Below are 9,243 nucleotides of genomic sequence, written 5' to 3' on the forward strand. Positions count from 1 at the left end.
AACATGTACCTGTAGAAATTAGGGCCGGGACTTTAACGCGTTAATTAAGATTAATTAATTACACAAAAATAACGCGTTAAACATTTTTTACGCATTTTAATCACACTTATTTTTGCACCGCGGAACGTTTCTCACTGGATGAGTTTCGGCGGACCGATTATACTGGAGCACCAACTAGCGTTCATTACTTCAGACAACAACAAACCACAGTGAACATAAACGAAGAAGCTGATGAGACAGCTTTGGTTGGCCCCGTGGATGGGAAATTTCAGTCATTATTCAATGGTATACTAAAAATCCATATGAAAAAAATTACTTCTCACTGTTCTCAGGTCAAATATTTATATGCGATTAAAATGTGATTAATTTCGATTAATTAAATGCAAAGCCTCCAATTAATTAGATTATTTTTTTTAATCGATTCCCGGCCCTAGTAGAAATAAAACCCTTTATGATCGCTCGGAGCGAAGTCGTCCCCGAGCGGGATGCAGAGGCATGAGTCACCAGCAGCGCCCCCTAGAGACCGTATTGCATGAAACTTCGTGGGTTTGTAAGGAGTCATCCACAGATTAGTATCGTCAAATTTCAAGCAGGTGACTGTGGTGTTTTGTGAGATATAAACATGTAGTGGTTGTAGCGCCCCCTGCAGGCCGAATTTCACGAAACTTGGCATAATTGTACGCAAGCATATTATAATGAAGGTTGCTAAGTTTCATAAGGATTGGGTGAATACTTGATACTTTGAACTTGTGAAGTCATATAAAATGTGTCCGTGTCACCTGTAGCGCCCCCTGTAGACGTAATGTCATGCAACTTGCGGGTGTCTACACAATATGTTACAGATTGTGTGCCAAATTTCATGAAGTTAGCTATTGCAGTTTTTGTGATATTGAAATGTTGCTTTTGTAGCGCCCCCTAGAGACCAAGGGTGCTTGTACAGAATCATATTATTATCAGTGATATGAAGTTTGATTAAATTTGGGTATATACTTCACAAAATATTAGCTTTGGAGTTATACTGTGCCGTGTCGTAAAATTTAATTAACCATTGACTTTGTAATTAACCCTGAAAAAGTTATTTTGAGAACTTTTTCATTATCTTTGTCCATAAATGATACATACCAAGTTTGGTGAGAATTGGATGAACGGGCTAGGAGTTGTTGTTTTTGCTTTGAGGTGCAATATTTTCAAATTGACTTATTATAGCGCCACCTAGCTGTAGGCATGTGTATTGACACCTTGGCAAAGTGACATGCTAGGACTTCTACCAAGTTACCAGGTTTGATGCCTTTCTTCCTTGCAGTTTGTCCTGGGCAGACACTTTTAGGGAAAAAGAAAAAACTGAAGAAGAAGAATAAAAATTGCAACAAAATCAATAGGGAGGGACCCCTAAAAACAGGGATTGGAGCCCCAGTGCCTACTTGCATGCAACAGGAGTGAGGTCCTCACTACGGTGCCTAGCATCCCACCTGACAACACCAAGGCCGCACTGAAAATCAAAAGGAGGAACAACACTCCCTGGGAGGGGAGAACAGCACATCCCAAAGATTCTCAATGGGGTTAAGGTCTGGACTCTGTGGTGGCCAATCCATGTGTGAGAATGATGTCTCATGCTCCCTGAACCACTCTTTCACAATCTGAACCCAGTGAATCCTGGCATTCCCAGCTGTCATTGGGCAAGAGCTGGGATAGGCTCCAGGGTTTAATATTTTTCCCGAAAATTAGATGAATCAGATCCCGGGAAAAGACGACCCATTTCCCGGGAATCCCGGGAAATAGCTGTTTTTTTGTTGTTGTTGTTTTTGCCCAAGTAATGTATCGATATCATTCAAATATGCGTTCCCAGCATGTTTTATATTATTTGTAACATTATTAGGGCAAGAAACACAGTTTATGTCCATATCAACAAAGTTTGCAATGATCAATTCTGCTGCGTGATCAAGTGAGCTGCGTGAGTGACAGCCTATCTGCCAAAAAGCAGCTACCGTATTGGTGTAGAACGATCACGTGACCAACCGTGCCACCACTCGCGACCAAGATCTTATTACGCTCTGAAGAAACTAGTTCTGCATAAAACATAGACGCATCGGCAATCGACTGGAATTTTTGCGACAAACTTTTTTTGGGTAGCTTAGTATGACTCGTTATGTTTTATGAAATAAAGATTGTGTAGATGCCAGACTGTGGAGCGGGATGAAACGATAACAGGGTTCACCTTACGGCCTAACAAAGCTGGCTGCAGACATCATTAGGAGGTTGGTAGCCTACTGCTGCAAATGACATTTGCTGCCGCTAGGGTGCGTGGATTTCTAGGCTATAGCCTACTGCTGCACTGAATTCAACGTTAACGTAAGACAACAATAGAAGCGCACGTGTAACAAAAAATAAATATATATTTCCCGTTTCCCGTCATAACCTTTCCCGGGAATCGGGAAATAGTCTTGATCAGATTTCCCGGGAATCCCGTTTCCCGGGATTAAACCCTAGCTCCAGCCCCTCTGCGACCCTTCACAGGACAAGCGGTTAAAGAAGATGAATGAATGAATGAATGAATCCTGGCATTGTCATCTTGGAATGTGTCCGTGCCATCAGAAAAGAAAAACATCCATTGATGGAACACTGAAAAAATTAAAAATATATTGTAAGTATTTGCATGCAAATGATTTAAGTAAAATTTAATGCTGCAATATCAAGTAACACTCACTTGCCAGTATCAATTAAATTTTACTTACCATAAAACATAACAGTTGTGAAGATATTAAGTAACATTTACTTAATTACGTCCAAGTTTTAAATAGTTTTTCATAGGCAGGAACATTATTTTACTCAAAAATTTAAGTAATTTTATATATCTGTAGTATTTGCTGTTATGAAGTAATTTAGTAGATTTTAATTATTTTCTTGTGCTTGACATTTTAATTTACTTGGTTGCATACTGCATTAGATTGTGCAGGTGTCCCAATACTTTTGTACATGCAGTACAGATCTGGAATAGTGCTTTTCAAATATGCAGTGAAAAACTTACAACCCTCTGAAACAGAGTTTCAACATTCATTACAGAAATATAATACTCAGATATTCAAGAACGTTTAACACACACAAACATGCTCAAAACAACTTCTGGGAGAGGGTCAGGACAGAAACAGCCTCTTAAACTTTGAGCAGTGGTGTAAGGATTATGTATACCCCTATTTAAATGAAAAAAAAAAAAACAACAAAAAAAAACAGAATGTACAAGTACTGCATTAATAGTAAAAGTGCATTATATTGTACTGCATTAGAATTTGTACAGTAACAGTAAATTAAAGATGTATCTCCAGCAAAAGGTATTTAAAGACTAAGTATATTTTTTAAAGGAAAATATCCAAATTTGTATCATACTACTAAAAGGTTGGTATGACTGGTAAACAACAAATACACAGTATTACACATTATACACCACATCCAACATAGATCTGGTAAAATAGTTACTTCTCAAATATGCAATTAAAATCTTACAAACCCACACACTGAAACAATTTCAACATTTAAACCAGTCCTCTAGACTAGTGCACTTTTAAGAATGCAATTAAAACATTAATGAAATAAAATCAACAGAATCAATTAAAAATGAACAACTGAAGGTGTCTAACCATTCTAGATGAAGAATAAAATCTTTACTGTAATTAACAGATGCCTTATTTGACAAAAAATGAAAAACATTTATGACAGGCAACTTCCCACTAGTAAACCAAGATGAACTGGAACTCAGTGCTAATTCTTGGCATTTCTTCACATCGTCCTCAACAAGGATCCATGCATGATGCCACATTTTTCTCCTCTATGATGACAAGGTCATGACATGAAAGCAACTTCAACTTCAAGGTGTTTACTTTTGGGGACAGTTTAAATCCATCCAGCTCCAGCAAGAGTTGTGTTTTAAAAACCTATTCTGGGGCATTTCTCCCAAACATTCATCAGTATCTGGTACTACGGTATAACGTAACGTTATTTCAGTGTCGCCGCCAAAAGTTTTACAGAGAACAAAACCATGTTCAACTATGCTGATGTCAGTTGATAAACGTTATACCGTTACGTTGGTGCTTTTTATTTTTATCAGGAAAAACTGCAGCCCTCCCACTTACAGGCCAGCACGGACCAATGTGGCGTTACGCTAACTTTAAATTAACTTATGAACAGTGACATATCTTGCGTCAAACTACATGCAGACTTATATATTATCACAAATTTAAAACAGAACGGTAATAACTTACCTGCAAAATGACTGTCGTACGTGCTACACCTTGCTCTGTGATCCTGTAACGTCCGGAGCATAGCCAGCCCTGTTGTACTGTGCGCATGCGTCGTGCATGCGTTTCAAAACACTACACTTTCAGAGTAAAGTTTATGTAGTATTTCTAGGTTTATGTACATACAACTATTAAACATTTAAATAGTATGAGGAAACCGAAGTAAAACTTACTCTTCCCCCATAATTCATGTATTACGTTAATAAAATGTTTAATTTTACTTAAGAAACTCGAGTTCTTACTGAATCTTAAAAATACAAGGTAGAAATTATGACAGTTACTCTATTAGAGTTTACTGCACCAAAAAGTCACTTTTTTCAGTGAATTACCTGGTCATTCAGTATATTCAGGTAGTCAGCTGACTGCAGCAACCCCAGATCATAGCACTGCTCCCGCAGGGTTGTACAGTAGGCACTGGCACTACTTTATGCTCCCTAGCAAATTGCAGCCTTTTCTTCAGTTAGCCTCACTGATTAGTGGTTTTCTTAAGGCTACACAGATGTTCAGTCCGATTCCCTTCGCATTGTACTTGTGGAAATGCTCTGACTTTCACCATTAAACATAGCCCTGAGTTCTGCTGTTTTTCTGACGTTTGAGTGACGATCAGGATTTTTTTCCGACCACGTTTCTTCCTCTAAGACGATGTTTCCCCACTATCCTTCCAGTTTTTAATAACGCGTTGGACAGTTCTCATCCTAATTTTAGTAGTTTCTGCAATCTCTTTAGATGTTTTCTTTGCCTGGTGCATGCCAATGATTTGACCCTTCTCAAACAGACTTTTCGACGACCATGATTGTTTAAGAAATGAGAAACCACTCATTGCATCAGTTGGGGTTAAATAACTTGTTGCCAGCTGAAAGATATTCGCCCATGCAGTAATTATCCAATAGGAGCCTCATATCTATTTACTTAGTTAAACCCAGATGGTGACTCTTTTTTTGGCCAGGCAGTGTAGTTTCAGAGGTTGTTGCTTGGAGTGGAAAAACTGTATCTGGCTCCTGAGGCGGTTCCTGTGTACCACCTGTTGGTACACTCTCCTGTGCCAGAGAACCCAAATTCCTCCATGGTATACCACTGCCTTTGGGTGACATGTTCAAGGGAATGGCACTCGTGATGTCTTTTTCTATGCATTCGTGTAATACGAGTCCTTGACTCACAGGGCCATACATTCTTCTACTGATCTTAACACAGCCAAGCACTCTGATGCTCTGGAGGGTCTCTTCAATGAACGCAATCCCTGTGTCTTCTTGTGGCATGAGCAAGGAGATGAGTGTTGCGACAACGCCACCTGCGGTAGTTCCGCCACAGGAAATCCTAAATTTCTAACTTTTAATCGTTTACATCAGTAGGACACAGGTTCAACAATACCACAGGGGCAAGAGACGGTTTCAAATTAAGAAAATACTTTACTTATTTTGTTTAATAATAACCAAAGTTCCCACACACCAGTTACCCACAATAATACTAATAATAATCAGATAAAATTAGCACCAGGCAGGAGTAAAAGTCAAGGGAGAGGGCTGGGGCTTACCAGGCGGCAGGGATAAATCAAAAGTAGAAGGTCCTTTACTTAAAACACCCGTGACACTGCACTCACACCAAAAACAAAAAGGGAATCGTGAAGGGAACCACCACCAAGGACTGGACTGCCGCCTCTGGGCCACCGCACCTAACCAAAAACAACAAATTAAAACATGCCGAGAAGTGCTGTACAGGACTGGTGTGGAGAAAAGCAAATTAATTAACACAAAAATACAAAAAAAAAAAAAACACTAAATAATGCAAAATAATCAATTACATCAAACACGTGAAATTAATTAAAACAGTGGAATGCCCCTTAAACAAATCAGCCTTGTTATGAATGTGGCAATACACTTAGGAGCCAGGCAGACCAAGCCAAAGGTGGCTCCAATAACTTTTGGTCACGTTAACTCAGGGCGGACATAATCATTGAAATATCACACGAACTGAATCCACGACAGCGAGCCAGAAGCATCCACAAATTAAATAGAGCCAAAACAGCAGCGCAGATCCAGGGCACGGTGGCTGGATACAGGCCAACGATTTACCAGGGTCTCTACAAAAAGGGCACACAGTTTAATGCACAAATACAATACAATCAACGTTTTTAAAATAAACTGATACATAGGCCTACCACTCTGCAAGCTACATTAACGCCCCAGAGAGACGGAGGAATAGCGAGCCATGCTGTACGTCAATCCCCCAGCTACACCAAAACACCAGAGAATAATCAGCTAAGAGGCAAGTGACAGAGCCGCTAAACAGCAAACAATTGAGGACATACCGAGAGGAACAAGCAAGCGCATCCAGGAAGGGCTTCTGGCGAAGCGATGCGTCCCCCACGGCCCCAGCAGTCGGTCGCGCTATGAAAAGCGGAGATCGCGTCACCAAAATGCCCGTTTTATGCACACATGAACAATGGCAGACCAGCAAAGTGCGTTACCTGAAGGCGAGGATTGTACACCCACAACGGCCGCGCCAACACCCACGCTTGTCACGCCGAACAGGCCACAGTCACAAAAAGGAAGCGGAAGGAAGAGAAGGGGACAGGTGTAGCTGTACCTATATATAAGGGCGCATTGTGCCGCCCCTCAATCAATAGCCTACGCTCTGTGCGTTGGTATAGCGCCATATAGTGGCAAGGAGGGAGACAACCTGTCACATTCTGGTACACACACACACACAGTAGGCTACTTGTTGCAGGTCTGTTTGCTGCGCCAGTGCGTTGCAGCCGCATAACTCCTGGTTTCCAGGGACTTAAGCACAGTAGATGTTACCAGCTTTGTGTCTAAACGATGAAACCAAACGACAGCGCTTCCGTCCGCTGCTGTTCATAGTGGTGTCCTCTGCTGCAGTTGATAATGGTGTAGTGTAGCGCGGAGAGCCTAACTGGAGTCCTGGAGAAATAATGCATACCTGTCAACTTTTCAAAAAACCTTGGAGTGAGATTTTGTCGTGGGTGACCAAAATTATGCCGTGCACGCAGTCACACAAATTGGTGGCTCAGATATAAGATAATTGGAATTAATTTGATGTTGTACCCATGTTGTACCCTGCATTCTGGTGGTTTGTGGGGAGGTCCAAAGCTGTTGATAGGGGCGGCCCACTGAAGATGGACAATATTGGTTACATTCTGTGAAGCAGACATAGCTGAAGGTCCACCCCCAGGAGATTTTGGATTAAGTAGATGTGGTTTCCAGCATTCTAGTGGATTTTTGGGCGGTCTGCTAAACATGTGCAATACCTGAACTTATTCTGATTCATGTTCGGCATTATGACTTGTAGGTCTTAGTCTGTAGACTTGAGCTGAACATTCAACCAGAAAACTATCGGTGTGCCTAAATGACAATAAAGCCTTATTCATAGATCAGTGTTTAAGATTTGACCGAGGTAGGTTGATTGATATTTTGATTAAAATGGTATTAAACTAATTCTTAACTAAAACCTAACCTATGTTGTGAATAATTGTATTCTTAAGAGCACTTAATGATTTATGTTCAGCCAAAAACGACACAAGATTAGTTAGGGAGGGACATTATTCTTCATTCAAAGTGTCCCACCACATGGTCCATCAGAGACAAATAAAGTGCAACAAATAAAGTGCAACAAATAAAGTGCTTAAACAGTACAACTTTTTCAAGCAATAAAACAGATGAATGCATTACAAAAATAGCTAAAATGAGGCATAATCAGTATCAGATGCAGATCAGAAGCTGGGTAAAGTCCTTGTCTATGATCTGTGTGCATGGTTATACTGGCCTAGTCTCAGCTCAGATTCTCTTCTTTATCAGACTTCTCAAAGTAGTTTCTGGTTTCTCCTGCTGTCTTGGCGGTCTCTGTATCTCTTCTTCTGTCTACTTCGGGGTGCAGGCATAGATAGTAAAGGGGTGCACTGCAGGTGTAGCGCAGCGCAAAGGTTCGGGGGCGCTCATCAGCGCCATCTACCGTCGTGGAGTTTGAAAAGGAACGGAAGAGTCTCGGACCAAGATCGGATTTTCTTTTTTGCGTGAGAAATTGGATGTGTGGCGTGAGTGCGTGTGAAAACAGGCAAAACCGTGTGTCACACGGCGAAAGCGTGAGAGTTGGCAGCTCTGACAATGAACTCCAACCAGTGAAACCAATGACAAAGCGACGGTGCTCAGCCATCTCTGTATTTTCTTCCCGTCTCTTCTCTGTCCTACCTCTCGTTACAACCCACTTCTCTGTTCGCTACTCTTCTTCTTCCACCTCACTCTCCCACACTCTTCCCGACACTTCCCCATCCGTCACCACCACAGGTGGCACTAACTGACACCCACAACAATCAATAAGCAAAAAAAAAAGAAGAAGCGATCTGCATTTTCCTTTAGCGGTTTTAGTTACTAAATATTGCTAAAACATAATTTTAACCAATTTACACACTTAACACATTTAACTAGAAATGGATTTATAGTCATCAACCATATAAGGGAACATTTAGTTGATATTACCCTTCTTTTCCAACGGGGCTACATCTGTATGAAGGTTTGTGGCTCTCCCTTGCCGCCCAATAGTATCTCTTCCTATTTCCCTTTCGAAGGATGAATACAGACTACTGCCACCTACTGGTATGAAGATTTATTTCCTCTCAGATGCAGAATGTATGAGGTACCAGCTATACCAGCTGGTGGTTGGCTGCAGTCTTTGTGGTGTGGTCAAGGGCAACATTTTGGCTCGGACACAGACGTGAGTAAATAGCAGCTGGTCTGCTCTGGAATGTGTTTTTTTTTTTCCATGCTAACAAAATGCCACATTTATGAGGGGCTCAACTCATTGCCTGACCTGGGAAACCTTTGATTTTATGTGTATACATGCATATTTTTACTACTTCATCTTTTATTATGTTTCTATTGTGTTATCTATTTATTGTGCTTTATCTTATCTTCAGGTTTGGAAAAGAGGAACATAAGCATCA

Source organism: Chelon labrosus (genome assembly GCF_963514085.1).
Source record: "Chelon labrosus genome assembly, chromosome: 2".
NCBI classification, from domain to species: Eukaryota; Metazoa; Chordata; class Actinopteri; order Mugiliformes; family Mugilidae; genus Chelon; species Chelon labrosus.